A 27,475-nucleotide genomic window follows, 5' to 3' on the forward strand; every position below is an offset into this window, starting at 1 on the left:
CCTGCTGGGCCACTAACTGGCTGTGTGACTTTGAACCACAAGACAAGGTTAGAAGACAAGTGTCTCTGAAGCTGTGAAGTAAGTGTGCCTCTTGCCAGAGAAGGCTGGAAGAGGAAGGGAAGAAGTTTCCCCAGGTAAATTTCAATGATTTGTTGGGAAAGGCTGTTCTTCATGCTTTCTCATTCAAAAGTCTTGTTTTTATGTACATCCTTGGTTTTAAAAGTCGAATCAGCTGTCCTGTTACACAGTAGGGAAAATAAAAATGTTACTGTATAAAGTGGTTATGTTGATGAGTGGAGCCAAGGGGATCCTGCTCCAGAAGATCGGGAAGAAAAAGTCCTTCTGCTCTACGGTCTCCCTGAACAAATTATCAATTGTACATGCACAATTATTAAGGGAATCCTCCAAAAACATGGCTCTCAGACTGTCCACACTCCCAATCACATAAAAACTCCAAGATCTCACTGCTTAACACAGTACCAAGCCCTTACCCTTATTTCAAGGCTCCACATATTAGGTCCTCAACTTGCCATTCCAAAGACACCTTCCTGTTAAGTTGCTCTCTGAACATGCACTGACACACCAGGACGGCACATTGGCCACACTCACACCTGGCCCATCTCCAGCCTCTGCCTCTAATCCTCTTCTTCCTCTCATCTCTACCTGCTGATACCCCAAACATCCTTCCACATTCAGCTCACATGCTATCTCCTTCATGAAACTCTCTATCAAGATGTTTGGAGGAAAGGAGATGGGAGCCAGAGAGATCTGTCACCACTTGATAGTTTCAGCATTGCAAAGGCAGCATACATACATATTGCAAAGGCAAGCAAGCATATATAGGGTCTGAAAACCAGCATTATTGAGCTTCTTCAACAGTGGCACAGGCGGCCTAATAAAACAGTGAAAGTTCAGCCACTGAGGTGCTAAAACAGAGGCTAGGTGCCCATCTGTCCAGACTGTCACAGAGGGAATTCCCACACTGGGCAGGAGATTAGACTAGATGATCCCATGTCCCTGTCTTTCTGGTTGTGTCATGGCCATGGGTTGAAAACAATGTTTCAATATAGAGGCAAATCTTGCTTAAAGTCCAGTTGTGTTTCTCTAATCTTATCTGCCTGTTTTATTTTTTTCATTTGAAAAAAAATCAGATAAAACATTTTATGAAAAAGTAAAGAGAAATAAAGGAAAAAGCAAAGATTTAGGAGTTGGCCTAAATATGGATGTGAATCCTTGCCTTGACAAGTTGTATAACCTTTAGAACAAATATTTAAAGACAATTACAAAAACAGAAGTTGTTACTTGCCCATTCTTAACCACTATTACCATTTTATAGATGAGGAAACTAAGACTCAAAGAGATTCTATCACTTGTCCAAGGTGTCGCACAGTGTCCATGAACCATGTGAATAAAAATAAGTTGGAGATATGGCAGTGTGCCAATAGTTCATCTATTCACCCAACAAAGAGATGTATTTCTTCCTCTACTGCTTACCCTTTGTGAGTCTTTTATTTCCGTTAAGTGAAAAAGAGAAGAAACTTTTATTCCACATGTAATGAAGGGTCTCCTCCAGTTAAACATGGCAGATAGAACACATGCAGTGGATTAGTCAGGGTGCAAATGCTAACAATGACTTAACAAGATAGAGGTGTAATTCTCTCCAACATAACAGGGAGCATCAGGCCACAGCTGATAAAGTGCCCACTATGTTGGGTACCCATATGCCTTCTCATTGCTCAGCCTTCCCAGTGCCATTCTCTTCTAGATAGTTCACCACCATGGCCATGTTCCAGACAACAGGGTGGAGAAAAGAGAGAAAAATAAGTAATATTTGACCAGGATACACAAATCAAAAGGCAAAAAAGGTAGATGGCCCAAGGGATCCTTTCTCCTGTGTTTCAGAGAAAAGGGAGAAAGGAAGAAGAGAGGGAAGGAAAGGAGGGAGGATGGAAGGAAGGGAGGTGGAAACCTATATGAATAGCAAAAGTATGGCTGAGTTCCTTTTGGTGTGAACTCTCTCTCCCCTCTCACTCCGAGTACTCTTTCCCAACCCAAATGAAAAGGAAAGAATAATTAGGTGAGGCAGGGAATTAGGTATGTTGAGGCCCAGGAGTGGACATAGGAATTCTTCTATAAGGAGTGGGGCCAGAGAGCAGGCACAACGGTTGTTGAGAACCAGACCTGAGGATGCCATAGCTGACAAGTTGCAGGAAGTCATGAGCTGCCCCACCCACACTATTCCCAAAGTCCATGCTCCTCGGTGCCTTGGCTGTATCAACTTCCTGACCATGCACTCCTTAGGGCAGTGCCACACCCTAGCCCACTACCCTTAGATCCCCCAAGAGCTGAGCTGAGGCCCAGCTTCCTGATGGAAAGGTTGGCAGCCCAAACCAGAGAGCAGAAGCCCCAGGTGAAGGCAACCTTGGGCTTCTGCTCTCTTGGGCACTGCCCATGGACCCTTGGATGCAGAGCTCCCAAGCGGACATGCCCTTAGAGGCAAACAGGATCAGGCTAACCGTGCTGAGACTGGTCTATTAATGGGGGTCCAGGGCAGTACCCACTTCAACACTACTGGGAGGTGTTTGTGGAAAGTGAAGTGGAGTGGCATCTGGGTATTTTCAAGGATTCAACAAGAGGTAAAGATGAATTTTAAAGACTCGTTTTAAAGAAGGTTCTCTTCTCTTCAGAGCCAGGATCCTAGACTGTCAGCCTGAGACACACAACATATATTTCAGTGCCAGCCTTGTTCCTGGGCCTTGACTTACCAGGGCCTTTCCTTGACCTGGAGATGGGGCCTTTCACTTTGCCACACCAGCAGGAGATCCTGCATGTATACCTTCACCAACATCTTGCCTCTGAGCCTGTGTGTCCACTCACTGCCTGAGACCTCAGCAGACAGAAGCACATGTGCTGTCTTTCAACCTGTCCCCTTTGGGATTTGAATATTAAGACTCTTCCAGAGTACCCTGAAAGCCAAATATGATCTCTGTCCCCAAAGAAAAACATAAGAGAAAAGTAACCGCTCTTAAGGACACAGAAGAAACTTGATTTTGCCTACCTTGGAGAGGGTAATTGATCCCTTGGGTAAAAGATCCCTTGGACCATCTACCTTTTTTGCCTTTTGATTTGTGTATCCTGGTCAGGTATTACTTGTTTTTTTAAATGCTTGAAAAGTAAAATAAATTAAAAGTAAATAAAATAAAAATTGGAGGCTGGGTGGGGGCGACCTCATTTAGCTAATTTTAAGAATGTTTTGGAAAACCAAAATGTAAGAATTGGTATTAACTTAAGAAAGGTGTTCAGTGATAACTCCTAACTCTTGTTTACTATTTTTCACTGATAATTTCAAGGTGATTTCTGTACCTATCATCATGTCCTGAGTTACCAGGTAGATTGCAAGCTTCCCGAGGGAAGAGAACATATCCCTTTGTACTTTTCATGTGACCTAACCTGGTTTCTTGAAGAGTACATATTTAAAAATATTAGATTCCATCTTGAAATAAATATAAAAAAATAAATAAACATTCACTCGTACATCTCCTTTGTGTGTAGGGAGGATGGGAATGGGGGGCCTTTTCTTCCATTTCTGTTTCTTCAAGCCTAGAGTCCTTTTTTCTTTTAGTATTAACGGTAAGATCTAATTTTCAGTAAGGGCCATCAATGATGCCTAGAGAGCAAGTGGCCAGGATCATTCAATAGTTATTTGTCCTCTTGCCCTCCACAAACAAATCCAGAGCTTGAGTTCAGGCCCATATTCTAAGCCCACCCATCAGAGCAGTGAGCTATCATGTGGCCAAAGTTCTCTGAATGCTTTTATTTGGATATTTTTCCAGAAGAAACATGTTTCTCATGCAGCAATCTTAATAAATGCAACTGGGCTCCATTTCTTGGCTTTGAGGTAATGAAAAATTAATTACCATACTTTACAAGTAATAGTTTCCACTCACAGCACTCCCTTAGAAGTAAATATATCATAAATAGTTACTATTATACCAATGGCTGGTGGATTGGGCAGCCTGTCGTCCATAAATCTTTTTTCAACAGACATGTTATTTTTTCTGGGGAACAAACAGATTTGTTTTAGATCAGAGAGTCAACTGACAGATGGCCTTTGTGAAAACACACCATTCGTATAAATAAATTATAGTTTTGCTATGGTATTCTGCTTTTGTGGATTTGGAAAAAAATCAATGCCCCCATTCTCTAGAATGGGTCTAAATTGTAAAGAGCAATTTTGTTTAGGTGTGAGACTACAATGCACAGATCTCCCAACACAGATGCTGAGGTCCAAACTCTAGATGCACACTGCCACTTCCTATCACAATTGTCGTAAAGCGCTCTGCCCGGAGGTAACGGGATAATCTCTCAGAAAGCTCTGGCACCAAACTGAGCAAGATACCAACTGGCACACTCCCCTGAGCTCTGGATTCTGTTTTCATTAAATTTAATGACACCATGTGCCTTATTTTCCTAACCACAACTTTGCATGATTGGGGCTGACAATATATTTCTCTTAAAAACCCGAAACATTTCATTTTCTTGTTCAATATAGTTCATTGGTTAAACATTTGGTAGATTCCTTTAGAATCCAAATCAGCCTTAACTCTCAGCCTACTGTAGTCTCAGTCACTACATATCTTATACACACATAATACACAAGTCAAATATTTATTCATATATAGACATATGTGCATAGATATGCATCTATGCACACATTACCCATTCATGTAAAGCCTGTTTTTCCGGAACCAAAGGGTCAGAACTTAGTATCAAAAGGGACATATTTTGTTGTTGTTTTTAAGAATGAGAACTAGTAAAATATTTCTTTTGTTAGGGGAGGAAGATGTTTATTTTAGCCAGAAATACTAAGAATGGGCTTTGTTGGTACAATGATTGCCTATGTGTCTTTTCTCTAAGAGCATTCATTATTCCTTTCCACAAATGATTAAGATCCTAAAACCACCAGTTCTGATCAAGGAAATAAATGTTTAACATAAATCATGTTCACTATTCAAAATATAACAACAGGAAAGACTTTGCATATTTCTAGCTAACAAAAAAAATTTAAGTCAGATTGCTTAGTATTTTCCAGGCTATAAGGTACATTTAGAAGTTGTACTTATTTCTTAGCATAGCCAGGTAATATTTAGCTTGGTGCTTTTATAACCTCTGCATTTATAATCTCAGGCCCCCAACTTGCTATTTAGAGTTATGCCAGTTGCTGTCTTGATGGAATTAATGTGGCGTCTAGAATTGCCTAATGTACAAAGGGCTTAAACCAATGATTTCCACCTGCTTTTATAACATTCCCAAGGAATCTCAGGTTACCTCAAAGATCAGAAATGTCAAATAAAGTTAATCTGAATATATAAATCTTATACACATATACTTACATATGCCAGATATAAATATATACCTACATGATACAGTCCTCTGGAAGAGGCAAGGGCCAGGAAATTAACAGGGTAATTGCATACCAAGATGTTAGAAGGGCAAAATGATCACAAATTATATTAGGTGTCATAAACTAAATTAGAACCATGGAAAATAAAACCCCACTCAATTCATACAACATCATAAATTTGGATCATAAGAAAGTAAAAAGGTTTGGGGGGATGAAATTATAGAGCTATTTTTAAAAGATGATTTTGTTAATGATTTACCATTAGACTTAATAGAATATGAATCTAGGTGCATAGCTGATTAATTTTTTTCATCTCCTAATCACGCTACATGTCTTTCTCTAAGTGGAGCAACAGTATCTCAATAAAATGTTCACAAATGTTCACTAGACATCCTTGTCACTAAAGGAATCAACTCACAATCAATACATTTACTCATAATATAATGCACACATACAGGTCAAAGGTTAAGAAAATATTTTCAGTGCAATGGTAATCAACCAAACCTCTTATAATTAGGCTTTTCGATGACTCTTTGAGGATATGTATTGGGAATGCTCCAAGGGACCTTTGATCATGTGATTGATCATAATATTCCTTTGCTTAAAGTGAATGCGCACATCCCTAACACCAGGGATTAAGAGTGTAAACCTGACACTTTCTTACTCTATAACTGTGAGCAAATTTTTCATCTGCTCTCTGTCTCAGTTTCTCTTTCTGTATAAAAGAGAAAATAATGCCCACCCCATAATGTTGTTGCAAGGATTAAATGAGTTAGTAGTAAAGGGAAAAGCACAGTGCACATACTAAGCATTTAATAAGTGTAAACTCTCATTATCACTATTTATTATCCACCTTGTCAGAGATTCCGAGCTGGAGGCCACTGCAGAATTTAAGATTACTGATGAATTCATAGTCATGTTGACTACTTTAAGTGTATTTTAACTACATGATATTGTGTTAAATGTTGTTCGTGTGTTAAATGTTCAATATTAAATATATATAACTTAATTACATCTGCATATTAGGTTGCATATTTGTCTCCTATGCATCCTGAGAAGTTTAAAATTGGCGGAAACTGCGTTAGGCTGTGTATCTGAAAATGCACTAGAGTCTGCCATGAATTACCTGCATGGCCTTGGCTGAGTAACTTCACCACCTGTAAATGTAAATACCAGATTTCTTCCTATAACATAAACAGTTTGACCAGGTGAACTCTGATCCCTTCTGTTCTAAGAACAAGAGTATTATGAAGCTGACTCTCCTCTTGATTCTCTGAGTTGCGACTGCATTATCTATTTGAAGAAACCAACCTGTAGAAAATGAGAGAATCCTGACCAGTTAAGTTTCTTAGACCCAGCCTTTCTTGAGATAGCCTGTAACAAAATGCTAGCACATAAAAAATGAAACGAGTTACATAAAATGCACATGAAAATGACCACACCTACCATTTTTATTGGGAAGTTACAGGGAAAATGTGGATTTAATATATATTGATGAATTATTATTAAACTATATCTCAGTCAGCCTGGCTGATTGGGTCACAGGGTAGGAGTATTTTTCAAGCACTCCCAGAAGGCTCCTGAACCCTCCTGAATGTTGGCCTGGAGGTTAATGCTGATCAAAAATGGACACCAGAAATCTCTCTAAGTAGGGAGACAGGCACTTCCTCTAGGAAAAGGAAAATTGAAACCATATGAGATGCCTCAGGGGTTCATTTGAAACCCTTTAAATATATGTCTTCGGAAAAGAGGACTTTATCCAACCTGGAGAGTACCTTCAAAGACAAAGAACAGTGAGGTCATACAGAGAGAGGGTAAAAAGAATCGGAAGACGAGTGAAGCAAGTCCTAATAAACTAAGACCACTGGGTTCAGAAGAGTTTGAGAAGCCCTACGAGATTTAAACAGAGCGAGTTTTATTTATATCTTAATGATACATGCATGATCTTTTGAGAAGTCGACTGATTTCTGAGCAAAATATTTGTTTAAAATGCACATGGTCTAAAGTGCTATCTACCAAATACATCAACAGCCCTGGTTAACTAGTATAAATCCAGAAGGCAGTGGGCATTTGGGTTCTTCCCCTCAAGCAATTGGAGGCTCTCAGTCGCCCCCCAATTCCCCATTGCTAAAACATTTATAAGTTTATAGGGGCAAATATACACAATACTACCAAATGGGGAGGCTTTGAAACATCCATTTGGCCAATGCTAGGGAAATTTGTGAGCTTCTCTTTTGCGAAAAGATCACAATATTGCCTCTCACAATCCTTTGACTCATCCGGGAGAAAGCGGGGGAAGCATAGCTAGCCCATAGCAAGTTAGCATTTCCCACTGAAATTAAACAAATTCCTTTGACTCACCCCCCAGCCAGCCATGGAGCCCTGGCCAACATCTCGCGTTACAAAGGGCAGCGCTGGCTTTCAGTAGGAACAGAGCAACTACTAATCCCATTATTCACACCTAATATTGTCCACCACAACATGGTAAAAATTTATTTTCTCGAAACTAATAAAAATTAGTCCTTAAGACAGTAGCCTCGTACTAATCTTAATACATGCTGAGATATTATAAATTAACATACTGTAAAGCAACCAAATTAAAAATCATGTCCATGCACACGATCTAACCCACCAAAACATACATTTGCTACTCCAAATATCACGCAACGCTGGATTCTAAATTGGTCTTAATTTATAAAAAACCCACAGGCATGGACATAAATTCTCAGTTTGTGGCTGTGGCCACCCTATGGTATCGTCCCAGTGGTGGACACACATGTTAATGTATTTATTATTATTTAAGGACACGAAAACATTTTAGGTGACATTTTTCTCTTTCACCTTCTAAGGCTTTCTCCAGAACTGCCCGATGAGCGCCCACGCCTTCTTCCACCAAAGGTGGATCCTGCTAACAGGAGATTCTGGATCGCGACCATAGCGCCTCTGTCTCCAGCTCTGGGGTAAGCCTCATCTTAGCAAGTGGCCCTCAGCTCATCCCGCAGATCCGCCAGCGACGCGGTGGCCGCACGGTTTCATCATTAATGCTCCTGAAGGACAATAGCTCATCAAGCCCTACCGAAAGCCCCGGACCCGTCGCGGAGCCTGGGCTGGCGGTGGATGAGGCTGAGCGACTCCTCCTAGAGGTGGTTATGTGGAGAAGGAGCAATCCCTTCTCCCTCCTCCTCCTCCCCCCGCTACTATCCGCGGCCCGGAGAACTGCCGCTTGCCGCCATTGACACGCACAGATAGAACCTAAAGAAAGGCAAAGAGTCCTGCCCGGCACCGGCGCCGTGCGGGCCGAACCTGCGCCCGGGGAGCGGCGCGCAGAGGGCACCGGGCGCCGGGAGCAGGCGGCGCAGCACCAGGTGAGCCCGCCATGGCGACTGCATTATTGTTCGGGGGGCTTGAGGGTCTGGAAACAAAACCCACCGGGGGCAGTGCAGGGGCCAGGGGCCTTCCCCGCCGCTGTCCCGGGCGCACCCCGGAAAATCGACCCTCCCGCAAAAAAAAAAAGAAAAAGAAAAAGAAACAATCAAGCTACCCAACTTGCTTCCTCGGGAAATAAAGGGAGGGACTGCTAAAGAAGCGGTAAAATTCCTGCGGCCGGCGAGGAGCTGGGGGCATCTTGGGCGGAGAGGGAGGGAGGAGGAGGGATGCGGGGTCCAGTGGCGGGCCCCAGACAAGGCTGGACCTGTAGGGAGTGGAAGGCTTCTGGGGATGCGGAGTTTGCGGCGCAGAACAGGGAAGAGGGAAGCGCCCGGTCGCCGGGGGGACCGGTCTGGGGGCAGTGGGCTGCGCAGGGGACGAGGGAGCCCGGCAGGGCCGCTCGGGGGCCTCTGAGGGTCCCCAGGCTGGGCGCTGGCTGCCCCGGGCTGACAATGGAAGGGGGGCGGAGGGAAGGGACCGGGCCCGGGGGCGGGCCGCGCCGGGGAAGGTCAAGCTGGGGACGCGGGGCGGCGGGGGCGAGGACGCGTGGACCCGGGCGCCGCAAGCAGCCGTGAGCCCCGGGCCGGCGCGGAGGAGGCTCGGGCCGGGCACTCCCCTCCGCTTCTCTTTCCGGGGCGCCCGGTGCCGACGCGCGCCGCGCTTTCCCCGGGAAATGGCGGCCCCTGCACGGCTCGCTTGGGGCAGTCCCGGGTTCCCGCTTTGCGCGGGAAAAAATAATAATAAGGAAAGGAGGAATGAAAGTAAAGTGGTTGCGACGCAAGTTAAGGCTGCGCCGGGCGCCAGTCGTGGTGCTAATCGTGTGTGGGGCGCGGCGGGCGGGGACCGGCCCTGCCTCCCGGGGCTCTCAGCCCGCTCTCGAGGAGCACCCTAGTTACAGCCTAAATCGCGCCCGTGCGTGTCTTTCCCCACCTTTCCTCGTGGGGGCGCCCTCCGATCCTGCCCTCTTTGTTCCACACAACAATGGCCAAGAGGGAATTGAGCCCACGAAGGGCCAAATGCGCCTCCTCTAGGGGTTTCCAGTCTCTGAAATGGGCCGCCGCAGGTTTGACTTAGGCCCGGTTACTGCTAATAAGAGGGGAGAGAAGAAATGGGTTGAGAAACCAAAGCACGGGACCATATGTGTTTGAGGTGGTGCAGTGAGAACCACGACCCTATGGTAAAAGGCACTTTCTGTATTTCAGCAGCGCTGGTGAACCGAGATATCAGTCCAGCCTCGGCCAACCCAGGGGAATTCAAAACAGGGCCCAGGTCTAAGAGTCCCAGACCTCAGGAGCCCATCCCCCTAAAGGCAGTCAATCCACCATAGCAAATGGTTTCCTCTCTTTTCTCATTTGTGTTTGTGTCGAAATAAAATTGTACCCTCGCAGGGCTGCACAGTTGCTACTGAAACAGTTCAATCCGTTAAAGAAATAGAAACATTCTTAAGAGCGGAAATGTGCCTTCGTTTATGTTGTTTCTTATCTAGGACCAGTTCCTTTGTGAAACACACTAAGCTACACATAATTCTCAATGCGTTCATTCTTAACTGGAAGTTATCTCTTACCCCTTTGGAAAACTTATTTTCAAGTAAATGTTCAGAGTGCCAAGATTTGGAATGCTAAAATTATCATGTCAATAAATAAAGGCACCGCCTCGGGGAAAAGTTTCTCTTGAATTGTGTAATTCACACCTTTAAAACCTCTTTCCTGTATCTAAATTTCTTTTAAAAATACGCCCAGTTCGCCACTCGAGTTTTCCCTACCCTGTCACAGTTCCTCCTCACCTGGTTCCATTTATTGCCATGTTTCAGACATTATTAATGGTTTCCTCTATTTCAAAACTCTACAAAAGAATTTACCTCCATGGATCCAGAATGTTCCAAAGATCCTGACCTTACTCCCTCACCATTCTATCTGCTATCTAGTTCCCAGGGATTCTGAGGCGCCTTTAGTCTGCTCTTTCCCAGTGGGTGGTACACCCTGCTAGCTATTGTCTGAGACAACCAGGTCTGTTTTCACCGCCTCCTGCCAGCAAAGCAGGAGGGAATCCTGTCTTAGGCAACTTTAAATGAAAGATATCTGTAACTTGGTCAGGGGGAGTGATGTGCAAAAATTCAACCAACTTTCTTAAGAATGTTTTTCATTCTTAAGAAATAACCTCAAAGTTAGATACAATCTTGGTAAATGCGTTTGAAGTGTGTTTTGCAGAGATTAATTAGCAAAGAACTTATGGTTAGAGATCATTCAACAAACCCTTATTGAACCCCAATTATTAAATATCTCTGAATGAGGGGATATGTGCAAATATGAGGTTGCCATGAACGTGCTCTCAGAGAGCTTTCAACCCCGAGCCTAGGAGATAAACCATATATATGCAGGTTAAAACAAGGTAAAAAGTGATTGATATTGGAAAGCCGGTGGGAAAATAGGTATTTGCACATACTGCCGACAGGTGTGTAAATTGATAGAGCCAATTTGGAGGGCAGTCTGACACTATTCGAATTAATAATGTGCACCTTCTGTGACCCAGCAATTCATTTCTTGGTATGTGTCCTAGAGAAACAGACACATTGTGCACAGATTATGTAATTCCCTGACATTACAGAGTTTTGGTAGCTCTGAACTTGAAAACACCTCATGGCCATCAACAGAGAAAGGCTAAGTAAACTCTGGTATAGGTATCTTCTGGAAAATAAGGCAGCAATTAAAAAGAATGAAATAAGTCTATCTATACTGAGACAGAAAGGTCACCAAGACATAGTATTAATGAAAAAAGCAAATTGCAGAAGCATACATACTGTATGGTACCATTTATGTGAAAATAAAATTAAATTAAATTTGTAACTAACAAAACTTACATAAATGGGCAAGGAGGGTGTGGAACAAGAAATCCACTAAAAGAGACAAGAATTGGAGGAACTCTTGAGTTGTCATATTATTTATACCCATTTATAACCATGGTTATAATATTTGAAATTTTGAATATATTGCTTGGTAATTAAATACAATTAACAATTTAAAAATGATTGATAATGTGTAATAAAACTCAAAATGTCACAACAATTTTTAAAAGGAGAATAGAATTCTAGGCTGAAAGGGAGGGATTGTGCTAGGGGAAAGGAGACTAGACAGGTAGAAGGAAACCTGATGCAGGCACAGAGCTCCAGCTAGTTCCTCCTCTTTCAACAGAATTATGTAAATTCCCTTGCAAGGCTGAGTCTTGGCCTGCCCTGCCAAAGTTCAGATTGAGGAGTGAACTAAATGAACAATTCACCATTTCTTTCATCACTATGATTCTATAAATGTCTTAAATTAGATTTAGAAGAAAAAAAAAATGAACCAGTAGAGGATGAGAAGTCTAACAACGGTATTGGAAGGTGATGTTTTTAAAAGGATAGGGACTTTTTTTTTCTCCTGGATGCACACTGGGATGTATGTTGGGAATTAGATTGGAGGGAGAGAGAAGTGTTGAGAAGATAATTCATTTCCTAAAATATATCACAAAAAGAACCCCAAACTGCTTTTGAAAGAAATATTTAAGGCTAGTTTCATTTATTCATTCACTCGCTTAAGGAATATTTACTGAATGTAGATTGTGTATGTAACACTATGCTAGGTGCCATGGGGGATGAAACCTGCAACAGAGTGTAGGAAAACAGTCCCAGACTGGGGTTCGAGAAGTGGGTGTAAGGGTGCTGGCTCTAGATCTGGTCTCACCCAGACTGTGTGGCCATTGACAAGTTGTTTAATGACCACTGCCCCTCCCATGCCACACCTTTTATTGTGGCTGAAATTAGGGGAAACTAAATGATTGATCACTCAAGTCCCTCTCAATCTTAGATTATGATTTTGTGAAATCCTATGATTCTAACATTGTGATGATTATAAATTCTCAGGCAGATGGAACTTGGGAAATATAGGATTAGATGAGGAGGACCCCAAAAGTGCCCAGCCTTGGGAAAAACAAAGTATTCCCTCTCAGGGTGGTTCTCAGTATGTTATATGGCTCTCGGAGTTTTCCCAAGGTTAAAATTTTATTATCACCCTGTTACACCAGTTCCTAAAATCAGTAAGGGAAGTAGAAAGATGTTGCTGAATTTTAAACCTCGTGTTATCATACACAGAACATGAAGCACTATAGTTTTCCAGTACAGCTGACCCTTGAACAACATGGGTTTAAGTTGCACAGGTCTACTTATATGTGGAATTTTTAAAATAAATACTGTAAATGTATTTTCTGTCAACGTAAGAATGTGCAAACATGTAGAGAATTTTTTTTGAGTTTATTTGAGCCAAACAGGGAACACACCTGGAAACAAGATCTCAACAGACTGAGAAAATGCTCCAGTCACACTTCCTTATGATTTTCTTAATAATTTTTTCTCTAACTTACTTAATTGTAAGAATATAGCATATTATATATATATATATATACACATATATATACATATATACACATATATATGTCATAAAACAAGTGTTAATCGACTTTATGTTATAGGTAAGGCGTCTGATCAACAGCAATCTATTAGTAGTTAAATTTGGGGGAGAAAAAGTTATATGCAGATTTTCAACTGCACAGGAGGTTGGAGCCCCTAACCCCAGCATTGCTCAAAGGTCAACTGTAGTGTTTTTAAAGTGGAGGGACAATGTTAGCCTGCATTCCATGAAAATAACTCTCTAAAACTTTTGTGGAAATGTCAATGGAAATAATAGCCAATGTTTATTAAATGCCTACTACCTGCCAGGTACTGTTCTAAGTACTTTATATGTATTAACCTATTTAATTCTTATTAAGTGCATTAAATAAGATACTTTCATACACATTTTACAGAAAAGAAAAGAGAGGTTAAGAACATGCTCAAGGTCACCTACCACACAACTGATGGATGGTGAAGGTAGGATTCCAGCCCAAACAACTTCACTTCTCAGCCCTATATCCTTAAGTCCGTGTGATAAGAACAAGGAGCTGCCAGCATTCCACTGACTCTCAGATTATTTTAATATTAGTATATGCCAACTTTTATTTTAAAACTCCTTATTTGCATCGCTGTTTTACCTGACTATGTCAGATAAAAGATAAAAGCATCAGACTGAGCCACATACTTTAAACCATCTTGTCACAGTGTCTTAAATGAGATAAATTTGGTGGTTTCTCTGAAGCCTTTAATGTTCTTTTATCCATCTCACCATTCATCATACTTTGCCCGATTTATTTGACTGGCATTGCCAATTTGGACTTGGAATGGAGTAATTCAAGTCAGAATTCTTATGCTTTGACAGAAATGTGTGTGCAAATATGTGTGGGACCATCAGCCTCGGTACGGGGACATGGACTCGAGCTGATTCTGTGATATCAGAAGAATTAGCTACAGCAACCATATTGTTTGGCCCAGAATTGGAGTACATAGTCTGACTAAAGATTTGAGGGTTGTTTCTGGATGAGAGGCAGTCCTGATGATATAGTTTAGATGCCTAAATCTGAGGTGTTCCCATGACTACAGGACAAAATGTAACAAAATAAAATCAAACTTACCCTAGAAAACCCAGGCTCTATGTTTACTGGCCTGGCACGGCTAATAGTATAGACACAGAATTACATGACTTGGTTGTTGTGCTGCCTTCGTTGTTCAATAACGCCATCAAAATTAAATAGTGGTATAGACTACAAAAAAAAAGAATTCCAAGAGCTTATACAACACACAACATAAACTTTTAGATCAGATGATAATTAACTGGGTTCCCCACCACGGTGCTAAACTTCAAAATTGATTAGTCTTCCAGAAATTCAATGAACTCAAGTGTTGCACTCTTGCTACTAAACTGGATTTTCACCTCAGCTGTTCTGTAGAGAACAATTAGATTATTGTCTTGGGGTAAAGAGGCAGTCCCATAAACAAATAAAGCAGAGTTTCCAGGCCCAGTTTTTCTTTTCTGTGGTTATTATAGGTGATGAAATAGTGACTTCAAAGGAAAGATGTGACTTGATTCTACCCTGGATGTGACTTAATTCTACCCAGTTGTTCCATCTCTATGAATATAACAGATGGGAGGAGGGGTCAGAAGGAGTGACATTTTGAGCATCTTTGTAGAATAGCAACATCTTTCATGTTGCAGGGGTCCTCAGAGGTCAACTGGTACACTGGTTCTCAGGTGGAGCTCCCCAGAGTCCAGAGTTTCTCAGAGACCCAAGGCAGGAAAGGAGGGTATCAAGCCATTGAGATTCCCAGGCACCTCCCCTCTCCAACCAACACAGTTCCCCTTCCTTCCATCTGTTTTATATATTACAGCTCCTGAAAGGTTTTGTTTGAGCAAAAGAGAGGTTCTGAACAACCAGCTGATTTGCCTAAAGGCCACAGCTCACACACCCTCTGGTCCACTGCACCTTCCATTCTACCACTATGATCCCTTCTAGAGGTCTAGCTGGTTCCACCCACAGATGTAATGACACCGTACGGCTGGTGGTTGCCCTTACTTGGTGCAGCTAATACAATGTGCCAGGGCCCAGGGGCTGTAGGAGACCCACAGAGATGACCAGGGAGCGATACTGCCTGTCACCCGCATGGAACACCGCAACTAAAGCCACAGCTTCGCACTGCCTGAGGACTGACAGTAAAGAAAACAGGGTAGGGAGGAGCAGGCAGGGGGAGGGATGGAGAAAGAGTGGTCCTGGGGCAGCTGTCTCTGCTTAGAGCACAGAATACGCTAGCTTTGAGAGTCCACAACTGGTCCCCAGTTTCCCAGCAGTCATGGACATCTCTGGGGCTACAGCCCACCTGCTCTCTAGTATTGGTACGCTCACTCCCACACCCAAAGGGAGCTCCCGGATCCCCTCACTTCCACCTGAAAAGCTCCTCTTGGCTCAGACAGAGCCAGTGCCCTGCTCAGAAAAGCAAGACGGACCACTGTTTATAGCAATAAACCTCACTACTAACTTGAAACTCAGATTTTGAGGAAACAGAATAGCTTGCCCACTAATCCTATTTGTCAGTTCCCAAAAAGCAAAAAGACAAGAGACCAGGCTGGCCCCAGTGAGGAGTTTTGTTTTTATTTTGTTTTCCATAAATAAATAGCTTCAAGAAGGTAAACTGGTTCATTTTCTCCTGGGATGCATTGCTGTAATTCTGATTCGAGGAGAACTAGTTATTTTTATTCATTCATCTACGTTCATTTCTCATCCAACTAGTACCCACAGATGGCCAAATATATTTAAAATAGAAAATTCTATAAGGCTAATAAAAAGGAAACACGATGTATGTCAACAGCTTGTACTTTTCTCTTTTAAAAAAGTAGTTCAGGTTCAACAAAGATAAAGCGCGTTAAAAGTCATTGTATACTCCAGTAGCAGCAGATAGCCTAATCTACTCCATATCTGCTCCCATCTTAAGTTCTGCTCCCTTTTAGAATGCCCAAGATGGGCACACATTCTCTGCCTCTGAATTATAAAGAATGCACTGGCAGTTGAGCTTCCCGCTAGATCATTTCAGGACATGACTTGAAATACTTTTTAAAAAGGGAATGATTTGTAATCCAATGGTATAATTTAAATAAATCGGGTTAATGCTTGGTTCTAACGTTCATGGATGGTTAATTTGGTTAATTTGATCCACGTGTCATTTTGATGAAATTGCATTTGATAGAGCTCTTTACATTATAAATAGTTAATGTGCTTTAACAGATATGATGATAAAATTATTGACTATTCTCATTCACTTAAAGGTGGCCTTGAAAGAAAATGGTTTGGAAAGTATTACTTGTACAATAATGATTTGCCCTTGGAGTTCATAAATGGAAGTGTAATAGAGCAAGTGATTTAGCTAGTATTACTGAAAATGGTTTTTACAGCTACAAAATAATACTAACAAACTATTATTATTTTAATACAGTACTTAGGGTAACACACCAAAATATATTAGAATTCTACTAGTTGTAAGCCTAAGAGATTTTTTCATACCCTTTAAAAATGTATTTCTATACATAGTTAATGTATTTATATTGAATTCCCTTATGTCCTACCTAATTTTATTTAATTCCATTTTATTCTCTCAAAGGATAATTTCCATCTGACAGAGTAAAGATGCTTCATTGCAGTGTCTACTTTGTTTTTTCATAAATATTTACAATATAAAATATTCTGAAGCATGATACTACAGATTAGGGAAATAGCATGGGGACTAAAAATGAATAAGTTGAATACATTTTGACAATTTTAAAATGGTAAACGAATCCATTAGGGGATGACACTGAATTTCATGTTCATGTACACTTCAAAGTTCTTTTTAAATTTATTCCGTCATTAAAAAGCTATAAGACCTCTTATTTTTAGATGTAAAATAGTATACATATGAAAGCATTTTGATTTGTATACTTCTACAGAGAATAATCTCAAAGAGAACTTTATTTTTTAATTAAAAATGATTGGGGTGACATAGATGAATAACATTAAATAAGTTTCAAGTGTACGACAGTATGTCATATATATATTGCATTTTGTGTTCACCACCCAAAGTTAGATTTCCTTCCGTCACCAAATATTTGACCCCTTTAACCCCTATATCTTCCCTCTCCCCCTTTCTCTCTGGTAACCAGTAACCCACTGTCTGTGTCCATAAGTCTCAAAGAGAACTTTAAAATAAGCTGTTTTGTAATTCCAAATCCTTTGTCAAGGCGGATCATCAGGCCAGCCAAACCTCACCTGTGATAGGCTGGCCTATAATGATTGCTCTCAGTCTCGACTGACTACTCTCTCTTTTTTAAAAGCCACTTTGCAGAAGCTTGACAACAGAAAAAAAAAAATAGTTATTTAAATCAGGATTGCGGGCAGCTTCTCATGGACCACCTTGCTGATTGTCTAGAGTTTGTTAAGCTCCTCATCGGTTTACATACAATAAAAATTTCAGGAAGTTGCGTGATGCCGAAAAAGATGGTTTATTCTTCATCAGCTCTTTATGCTTGGGAAAGAACTGATTTAAATTAAAAGAAAATATTGGTCTCAGGAAACCAGACTATTTTATCTTTGTGAAAGCAGTCAGTGTATTAAGTAAAGTTTGCTGCTCCCACCAACAGTAGTTCATTCAATCAGGATTAAGATTTTTTCTTTCTTTTCTCTCCTCCCAGAATTACAGTATAATTTTAAATATTGTTTATAGGAACTCCGTATGTGCTATAATCATACAAATACACGCTGAATTTGATTCTATTATATTAATGAGTCTTATACAATCTCTTGATACAAAATTTTATATTCCTCAATTATCTCAAGCCCAATTAGTTGCCAATGACTCACCTGGTGATGAAAGTGATCTAAATTTTTCAATATGACATTATTATTCAATTATAAAACAGTTGAGATTTTTCTCTTTGTCAGCATACACATTTCTAGGCTAATTCCCAAATGACATTTGTTAAGATGTTAAATTAAAATGACACTTTGAGTTTCCAGTTCAAAATGAGGGACTGAACACGTGTTTTCTAGCTCTGGAGCCCCCCAAAAATAATGGTAAAGAAATGCAAAGAAAATAAACACTTAATAACAAAGGGGCAGGGGCTGGTATTGGTCATCAGCAGATAGGAGATTTCAGCAAATTTCTGGAAGACTGAAAGTGCATGAAACTGTGGACAACATCACAGGGAAAGCCACAGCTAAGAATTAAAGCACAAGGGAGCTAGCTGCGCTGGAGTGGGAAGTGGGGAGTCAGTGACGGTCTGTCTCCAGAACAGCTAGATGAGTCCTCCTCTCTCCCTCCTCTATTCCTAGTAGAGTTTCTGGCAATCTGGCATTTATTCCTCAAACTAACAATCCAGGTGTCCTTTCTAACGAAATTGAACAACTACATATTAGGTGTAGAACTTCTAGGATGAATATAGCTCCAAAAAGTAAAGCTCCTTCATTCTGGCATTCAGAGGTTCTCAGTTGCCAATGGCACACTCTACAGTGATGCCTGCTAATTGGCATGCCCTGCACAAGCACGCAGAGCTCTCAAACAGGAACTATGCCTACCAAACAATAGTTGAGGAAAGCTTCTCTATTTGCATATAATGGTCAACTTTGTCTTTCATTCTTAAATATCAGTGTATAACCAAAGATCACCAGACATTTAAGGAAAGCCAACATGGAAGAGAAAGATGAAAACATATACATAGGACAACTGGTTGGGTAAGATAATTTAGAGAACAGAAGATAACGTAAACACATCCTAACTAGTTTCAGAGAGATTTGAATATACAGTGCATTCATAAAAGAACAGGATGCTACGAAAAAGGAACAAAGGACAAGAAAGAGCTCTTGGAAATTAATAATATGATTACCAAAATTACATATTAAAAGTACTGAAAAAAAAGAAGGAAAGGTATGAGACTTGGAGGAGCAATCCAGAAGATCAAATACTTGGTTTACAGGCATCCCAGTAAGAGACAAGTAGAGAAAAGTGGGAGAAATAGAGATGAGGAAAAACAGATATAAAGCAGAAAATTCCCAGAATTATGAAAGACACATCTTGTGATTGAACAAGTTTATGGCCAAGTGCTGAGCAGGACGAATGCAATAGGAGAGGACCCACACCTAGAGACACATCCTTGTGACATTTTAGAACATAAAGAGAAAATCTGAAAGCTTGGGATATAGAGCACTAAACTTATCTGTAAAACTTGATGCTAAAAACAATAGCTCAGTGGCTTCAACATGTTGAAGCAAAATGATTTTGATGCTAAAAATTATATACCCCACCAAATGATCATCCAAAGATCATTCAATGAAGACAGTTCTATTTCTGTAAGAAAACAAAGTTCACTTCTCTATAGAGTTACATGAGGTGTATCACCAGTAAAACAAGCAAGAAAGCCAAGAAAGAGGAAGCCATGGGATCGGGGATGAACCGAGAACACAGTCCCAGGATGACCACAGGGTAAAACAACCATTCCACATTGGAGCTCGGAGGGCTTCAGGATAAATGTCTCTGGGAAGGAAGTGGCCCCTACAAAGAACTACATGATTGAGAAGCTGAGTGATATTTAGGATATAATAAAGACACATTTCTCTTTTGTAAACAAGAACAAGGAAAAATACAGTTGATTCTCATTATTTGTGGATTCCGTATTTATAAATTTTCCTACTTGCTAAAATTTATTTGTAACCCCCAAGTCAATACATTACTTATGGTGCTTTTGCTGTCATTCAAGGATATGCACAGAGTCTACAGCCATGCCACCCTGTCTGACCCTGTCTGATCTCGGAAGCTAAGCAGGGTCAGGCCTGGTTAGTACTTGGATGGAAGACCACCTAGGAAGACAAGGTGCTGTAGGCATAAAAAAATAAGGGATTGTAAACTGACAAGGTCCTTGCAATCTGTGAGGTCAACCAAAGGTTGCCTCGCCTAAAAAATGATGCACAGAGCAGCAAAAAATTTGAGCCATTCATTGCACACCTTTCCAGCTAAAGTCAAACAAGGCCACACTCTGCCTTCTTGTTTCATCTCTCACCCAATAAACCAGTCTTTTTCATGGTCTACTTAGTGCCACATTTTTCACATTTTTGTGCTTTCTCTTGGTGACTTCACTTTAAAATGCACCCCCACCCCCACCCCAAGCATAGTCCTGAAGTGCCGTCTAGTGTTCCTAAGCACAAAAAGGCTGTGATGTGCCTTATGGAGAAAATACATGTGTTAGATAAGGCTTGTTCGGGTATAAGTTGTAGCGCTATTTGCCATGAGTGCAATGTAAATGAATCAATAATACATATTAAATAAGATGTCTTTAAACATACATAAAACAATGGTATGTATTGATTTATTGACGAAAAAAGTTGACTAGAGGCTCATAGCAACCTAATCCTGTTTTCCCTAGGAGCAAGTAGTTGACTATTCACTAATCCTGTATTCCGGCTACTTAATAAGACCCCCACACACACTTATCCACAGGAGGTATATTCCAACATCCCCAGTGGATGCCTAAGACCATGGATAGAACCAAATCCTATATATACAGTAAGTCATCACTTAATATCTTTGATAGATTCTTGGAAACTGTGACTTTAAGTGAAATGATGTATAATGAAACCAATATCGCCACAGGCTAATTGATACAAATTAGAGTTAACTTCCTAAGGCATCATTCTGTTCACAAATATATCACCAAACTTCTAAGTAAAGACCCAAAACACTTCTAATATTAAACATTGAAATAAATGTGAGCTATACATACATTTAAGAAAAATTCATATAACAGGTAAGATAATGATTTTCCAACCCGCTTATTCTAGTTCAAAGTTGCGGGGTACCTGGGAGCCTCTCTCCTGGCAGCTCAGGGTCACAAGGCAGGCACCCACCCTGGACAGGATGCCTTTCCATCACAAAGGCACATCACATCCACAGCTCACTCAGACTGGGACAACTTAGACACACTAGCTCACCCTGCGTGCACATCTTTGAGGTGTGGGAGGGAACTGAAGCCCCAGAGAAAACCCACACAGATGGGGGAGAACATGCAAACGCTACACGAATGGTGGTCCCAGACAGGAATTGATTCTTTTTCTCATCAACATTATAATAAAATGATTATCTGAGGACCTGCTGTACTGTGTTTTTTCCTGTATATATACCTTTTCTTCATATAGGCTCAGTGCTTTCTGGTGCAACATGTTGCTGTCAGTCATAACATGTTTTCTGATCACGTCTTCCACCCTCAAATTTAATGCCTTTTCCGTCTTCACTAAGCACTTACACACTGTGGCTGTAACTTTTGCAGTTTGAGATGTGACAGCAAAACTGGCATAAATTTATTTTTTCCTTCACAATTTCACTAATAGAAGATTCATTCTACCATAGATCTTAGCAAGCTTAGCATACATTTTTTTTTTCTTTCCCTAAGTCAAGAACTTTCACCTTTTCACTTGAAAGAAGCAGTTTATGGCTTCTCTTTGGCATATGTGAATTGCCAGCATCTCTACTTTTGCACTTTGGAGCCATTATCAACTAAAATTATAGTTACTTAATCACAAGCACTGTGATACTGCGGCAGACGATCTGATAAGCAAGATGGCAGCTCCTGCATGACTAGTGATGCGGGGACCATATTCAGTGTGGAGACACTGGACAAAGGGATGATACCTGTTTTGAGCAGGAAAGCGAGAAATGGTACGAGATATCACGCTACTTAGATCGGCACACAATTTAAAACCTATGAATTGTTTATTTCTGGAATTTTTTATTTAATATTTTTGGATCCAGGTTGTCCATGGGTAACTGGAACCACAGAAAGAGAAACCGCAGATGGGGGGGTAACTACTGTACTGCACATAATGTGAATCAGCTGTAATTAGTAACTTGGAGGGGGCCAGGTATACAAGAGGGACATGAAGCCAAGTAAAATGTAGATGATTTTGAACAACACATTTTCAGAACAAAGAATAAAATCGAATCCACTTCTTGATACTAAGACACAAGGGTCCTAGTGTTGGACCACAGAAGGAAACGTGATGCTAGCACCCCTTTCAATTCTGAAGGGAACAGTATTTACAAAGTCTTAATCATATAAATGCTGCTTATGGGCATTTAATTTCCAGAATAAACCTAGAGACAAAATGAAGATCTCATTGTAATTACAGAACAAAGTATAAATGTTATGATTTGGGACAATGGAAAGTATAGAAGACAGAGGTAGAAATCCAGAGGTAAAGTAGGGAGGAGAGGACCAGAGAGAGATTAGGGCATGAAAATCCTCGTCTTACGTAACAGTGACTCCAGAGATGATACCTAAAGTTGGTGGAGTCAGAAATAGAGATTGAAGTGTATTGTTTAACATTTTCAAGGTAATCAATGAAGGAAATAAAAATGAAAATATACTGTTAACAATTAGAAAAGAGAGGAGGAAAAGAGTGATTAAGTTCTCATCCTTCTTAGATAGGCATAGATAGAGACTGTCTAAAAGTGAAAATCGGGACGTAGAGGTATAAACAGAATTTTAGAAGTAACCAGCAGAACTCACATTAAAAGTTATTATGTGGAATGACCTCTGGAAGTGAGATTGGGGTACAAAGAGTGGAACTGGAGTCTGGTGCTTTTCATTTTATGCGTTTCTTTACCTTTCTGCTTCATTTTACTATATGCAAATATCAGATTTAAAGATAAACTCAAAATTTTAAATAACTCCTTTAACTTCCTTGTTTTCCTTGCTTCAGGGTGACCTTGAGCAAGTCATAATTACACATTTTAGCTTGTTGGTGGGCTCTACAGTGGGCCATAGCAGAGAAGTTCCCAAACTTTCTCAAGTCACAGAGAACTTAAGTGTCTCAGTCATTTTTTCTCGGAGCCCCTCAGCCAGAAGAAATGGCTGTCCACTACATTAATAAGTAGTTAAGTCCACACAACTTAATAAATGCTTATGTCCTAACAATTTAACAGATGTTCGAAAAATAATTAGCACAGGACTTAGAAAAAAAAATTTATCCCATTCTTAAATAACCATGATGAATTACAAATAGGATGTGTGTACCTGTTGGGCACTGTACAATTTCTCAAACCTTAGGATCAGATTAGACATTGGCACTCATTTTCTGTTCCACATTGATTTTCACCCAGCACTTGCTTTTAATCAAAGCAACAGCCAAAACCTCTGCTTTGCAAAGATATGGAATCATCAAAATTAAGATAGTGCAAACTACTATGAACCACTAGTAGAACCACTATGTGGAATGAGATGGTAGTTGTGGGGTCCAGCAGAGTTTGAGTATCGTATTTTTTCGAAAGCTTAAACATTCACTGATGTATCCCAGGGTGCCTTGAATCACAGTCTGGGAACCATGTCTCTAACTTCTATTTGAAATTTTATTATGGTTTGTCATGAAACTTTATTGAGGACAATGGCCATATATTTCCCACACTATCTAATGTAGTTTCTTGTTCAATAATAAGTGCTCCATTAATACTGTCTTTCATTGAATCTATGATGTCAAAGATTGCAAGATGCATACTGATTTCTAAAGCTAATGTTTTTTTAAAAGAGTATCATAAAATGAATGAATCCGCAGTTATTTGAATAGGCTGGTGTGAATTTATTGTCTATGTCTGAGTCAATGCTGCAATTTAATATTTACCCTTGTGATATCTGTAAAATCAAACTTTATGGGCTTAAAACCTGACCATAGAAATAAGTCCTAAAACAGTGGGGTTCAAATATGCCCTCTTCCTCAGCACACACAAAGCCAGTTTTGTTTTTCCAACTGCTGTGCTCCTGGAGGTAAAAGGGAATGAGCAGGCAATGCCTCCTTCCCCCTCCCCTGAGTTTTGAGTTTTATTTTCCTGTCCCTTACCATTAACATGATTAAAACTCCCATTCACTTTGCAAGTAATTACAAGACTTTATACCTTGGTCTTTATACCTTTATACCTATAGCATATACCTTGGTTATTTTTGGTCCTTCAGATATGAAAGGACAGGTATGTTGCAGATCTAGGTTGTGTCTGATCCGGTTCCCAATTCCTCTTAAGGACCCTAGAGACTCCTGGAGGATAGGGCCACATGAGGATGGCCATGTGACCTCCACATAGTGCCCATAACCACTGGAAGCCCATATTATTTCTTCAAACGTGTGAACAGACATAATGTACTAGAATCCTTAAGCTTTACTTAATTAGAGCAAAATTTGTTTTATAGCAGAAGGTAAATAAATGTAAACATTTAAATGTTAGTCTGATGGAAACATATTTCACATTGCAGTAGTTCTTTTCTCTTTATATGAGTAGCCCTACACAGATTCAGATTCACAGGAAGTAGATAAAAACTTCACGTTTTTATCTCTTGACTTCTCAAGAATGGATAGAGTCAGGGGAAAGGGTGGCATGGAAAAGAGGGAAGCCAGGAGTTATAATTCTTACAACTGCAGGCAGAGTCTGGCACAGGCTCGGGGGCAAGGGCGGCCTTTAGAAAGCAGGGTTTTCTCTCACATGGTTCCAGGAGGTGAGGAGGCACAGCTCTTCCTGCCATCTGTGAGTTACAGTAGGTGGGATATGCGAGGGCCATCAGCCTTCTCCCTGCTTCCCTAGGTCTGGTTCTTACAATATACAGGGGCGTCCTAGCCCTTGAGGCCAGGAGTTAGGTACCTAGATGCTTAAACGCAGCACAGGGTTTGAAAAGATGAGCTCCCCAGATACAAAGAGCTCTCCAGCCCTGTTAAAGCACATACAGTAGTAATAGTCACTGTCACACTTAGACTTCAAATGGAGCTCCATCTTCAGCTCTGTCTAAGGCCCTAACCTAGAGGAAAGTCTGGAAGCCAAAGAAAGTTGTTACGGAATGCTATTTGGGGCGATCCTTACATTTTATAATTAGCTGGCTTGTTTCTCTATTTGATCTAACCCTGGTTTTCCTTACTTGACTATTTTATCTTCATGAGTGTTTTAGGCATTGATCTCCTGAAGCCACCAGTTTTTCTTCTACTGCTGGTCCTAATTTCCAATTTTTAGGGAAATTTGTGACTCCTTTTGGCTGACTTTGGGAAAGTCGCTAGGTAGCTTTATTCTGCACACCTACTCATTCTCTGGCTATTTTCGTTTGAGGAAATTGGGAGAGGGGAACGAGGGGTCCTATGTCTTCTGTGCTGTGTGCATGGTTCTCTCTGTTGGTAAGAGAGATTGTGACCATCCAGCATGCATCATATCCACTAGGCATGTCCACTCTGTGATGGGCTTTTTAGGTGGTTTCCTTGGCAACCAGATCTATTAATCCTCCCTCCTCCCTCCACTTACCAGTAACTGAAAAAAGCACATAATTGGCTTAGTGGAGTCACCAATACTAAGAGGTATCTCTTTATGAACCTGCATAGGCTGTTAACACTTTAAACTCATTTCTTAAAGAGACTAAACTTCTTTTCCAGAACCATTTGAAAGTTGAAAAAATTGGAATGTTTAAGACCAGAAAGGCCTTTAAGATCAATTAGTCACTTTCCTGTTTTACAGATGAGCCCCACACCAGTGACACCCAGAGCTCACATAGCTAGTTATGTAGAAGTGAGGCCACACCCAGGGCTTCCTGTTCTCTGTCCTGGACTCTTTCTACTAAACCAGGAGCCACTTATTTCTATTTTGAACGCTAACCAGCTCGCAAACATGTTCCATGTAGCTCTCGCTGAGGATAAGGACCATTTCACATTGCTTTATGTATCCCCTGTTCCTGGGACAGTGATGACCAACAACGGGTACTCAGGACATTGACTGATGATTAGCCTAAGTTTCTTTACTATAAATTGATGGTCATAATCCTAATATGAAGTTGTGTGCGTCCTCCAAGAGAGGACTTCTATAAGTGGATTTATGAGAGTTAGCAGCCTCAGACAGCAGAAGCACAGAAAATACAAAGTTCTAAAAATGGCGATACTGTTTTATCCCCATGCCTCACTGCGAAAGAGGTAATATTCTAAGGGTATTTGCTCATCTTGACTTGTACTTAACTTTGATGAATACCTACATCTGTTGGTGGCAAAACGATGCATAAAATGGAAGCATAGTAAATATGTGTAAGCATTTAAAATTAATTTATGTGAAGATGTTATAAAATAATTCAAACTCACATCCTTCACCAAGGAGATAGAGGGCTTTGAGAATGAGGTTTGTTGCTAATTCCATAGGTTTATATTAAACCCAGTCATAACAGAGTAATCAGATACCTTGGAAAATTGAACTCTGTTCGTTTTCCCTTCCAGATTAAATAAATCCCAGTTTTGTATCTTTCATATTAGCCATGCATTCATTTCTCACTTTCTTCCATCATATTTTTAGCCACTTTCTTCGGCCTTTTCATTGCCATCTTGACTGTTGGTAAGTTGACCTAGCCAAAATTTGAGATGGCTACCTTAACAGAGAGAACCAATTTCAGTTTATTTTCCATCTCCAAAACGGCCACTGAGAATCATGTTGCCTTTGGGGCAGAGAGCCTTCATTCATTAACACATTTCCTAGAATTTTTCTGGTTCCTTTATTTGGTCCTCCTGCTTGTTTGCCCTTTGCACTTTGCTTTTATTTATTCTGAATTCTATTCCATTTTTTGGTCACAATACTCCCTCAACCAACAGGTTAAGCTCCATTACAATTCTCAGAAGCCTTGCAGAGCCTTTACAGAGACTTTTTCAGAAGTATATAATTATGTTATCTTCACACAGAAAATAGCTTCCTGAAACAACAATGATATATACATGTGTCTCAGTGCATTGTACTGATGTCACCTCTTTGGGTTGATTCTGAAGTTTCTCCCCCAAATCAACCTGAATTCCTTATTCAAAGGAGCAGAAGCTTGGGTCACATCCTAGCTTTTGATTGGATATGTTTGGTTACTCTGCATTAGCGTATTCAATAAAATTGTCTCCTGGCATGTTTCTGTTTTTAAGAATGCTGCATTATTGGAAATTTAGAAAAGTGTTTCTACGTAAGACGAGCTCATCAGTTGTGAGCTGTTGGGGAAAGCTAACATTGTAATAGGCGTGGCCATAATAACTAAGTACTATGTATTAAAATAGGCAGAAGCAAATCAGAGAAAAGAGGAATTGTGTTAGTTTTCTTATTGCTGCTGTAACAAATTATCCCCCAATTTATTCTGTCTTACAGTCTGGAGGTCAGAAGTCCAAAATCAGCTTCACTGGGCTAAAATGAAAGTGTCAGCA

At 40.5% G+C, this 27,475-nt stretch overlaps 1 protein-coding gene across 2 annotated transcripts in view; it reads left to right on the forward strand.

Moving 5' to 3' along the window:
• The first annotated feature begins 8,410 nt into the window (after positions 1-8,410).
• Positions 8,411-27,475, forward strand: part of MACROH2A2 (macroH2A.2 histone) — a 45,470-nt gene continuing 26,405 nt past the window's right edge. Inside the window, exons 1-2 of one of the 2 annotated variants that reach the window (XM_039872013.1) lie at positions 8,411-8,769; positions 13,664-13,727. The gene's annotated coding sequence lies outside the window, so the exon portion shown is untranslated. The remainder of the gene's footprint in view (positions 8,770-13,663; positions 13,728-27,475) is intronic. The other variant, XM_039872012.1, reaches the window with a different exon arrangement.

This window comes from Pteropus medius, unplaced genomic scaffold, assembly GCF_902729225.1.
Source record: "Pteropus medius unplaced genomic scaffold, Ma_sr-lr_union100, whole genome shotgun sequence".
NCBI lineage: Eukaryota > Metazoa > Chordata > Mammalia > Chiroptera > Pteropodidae > Pteropus > Pteropus medius.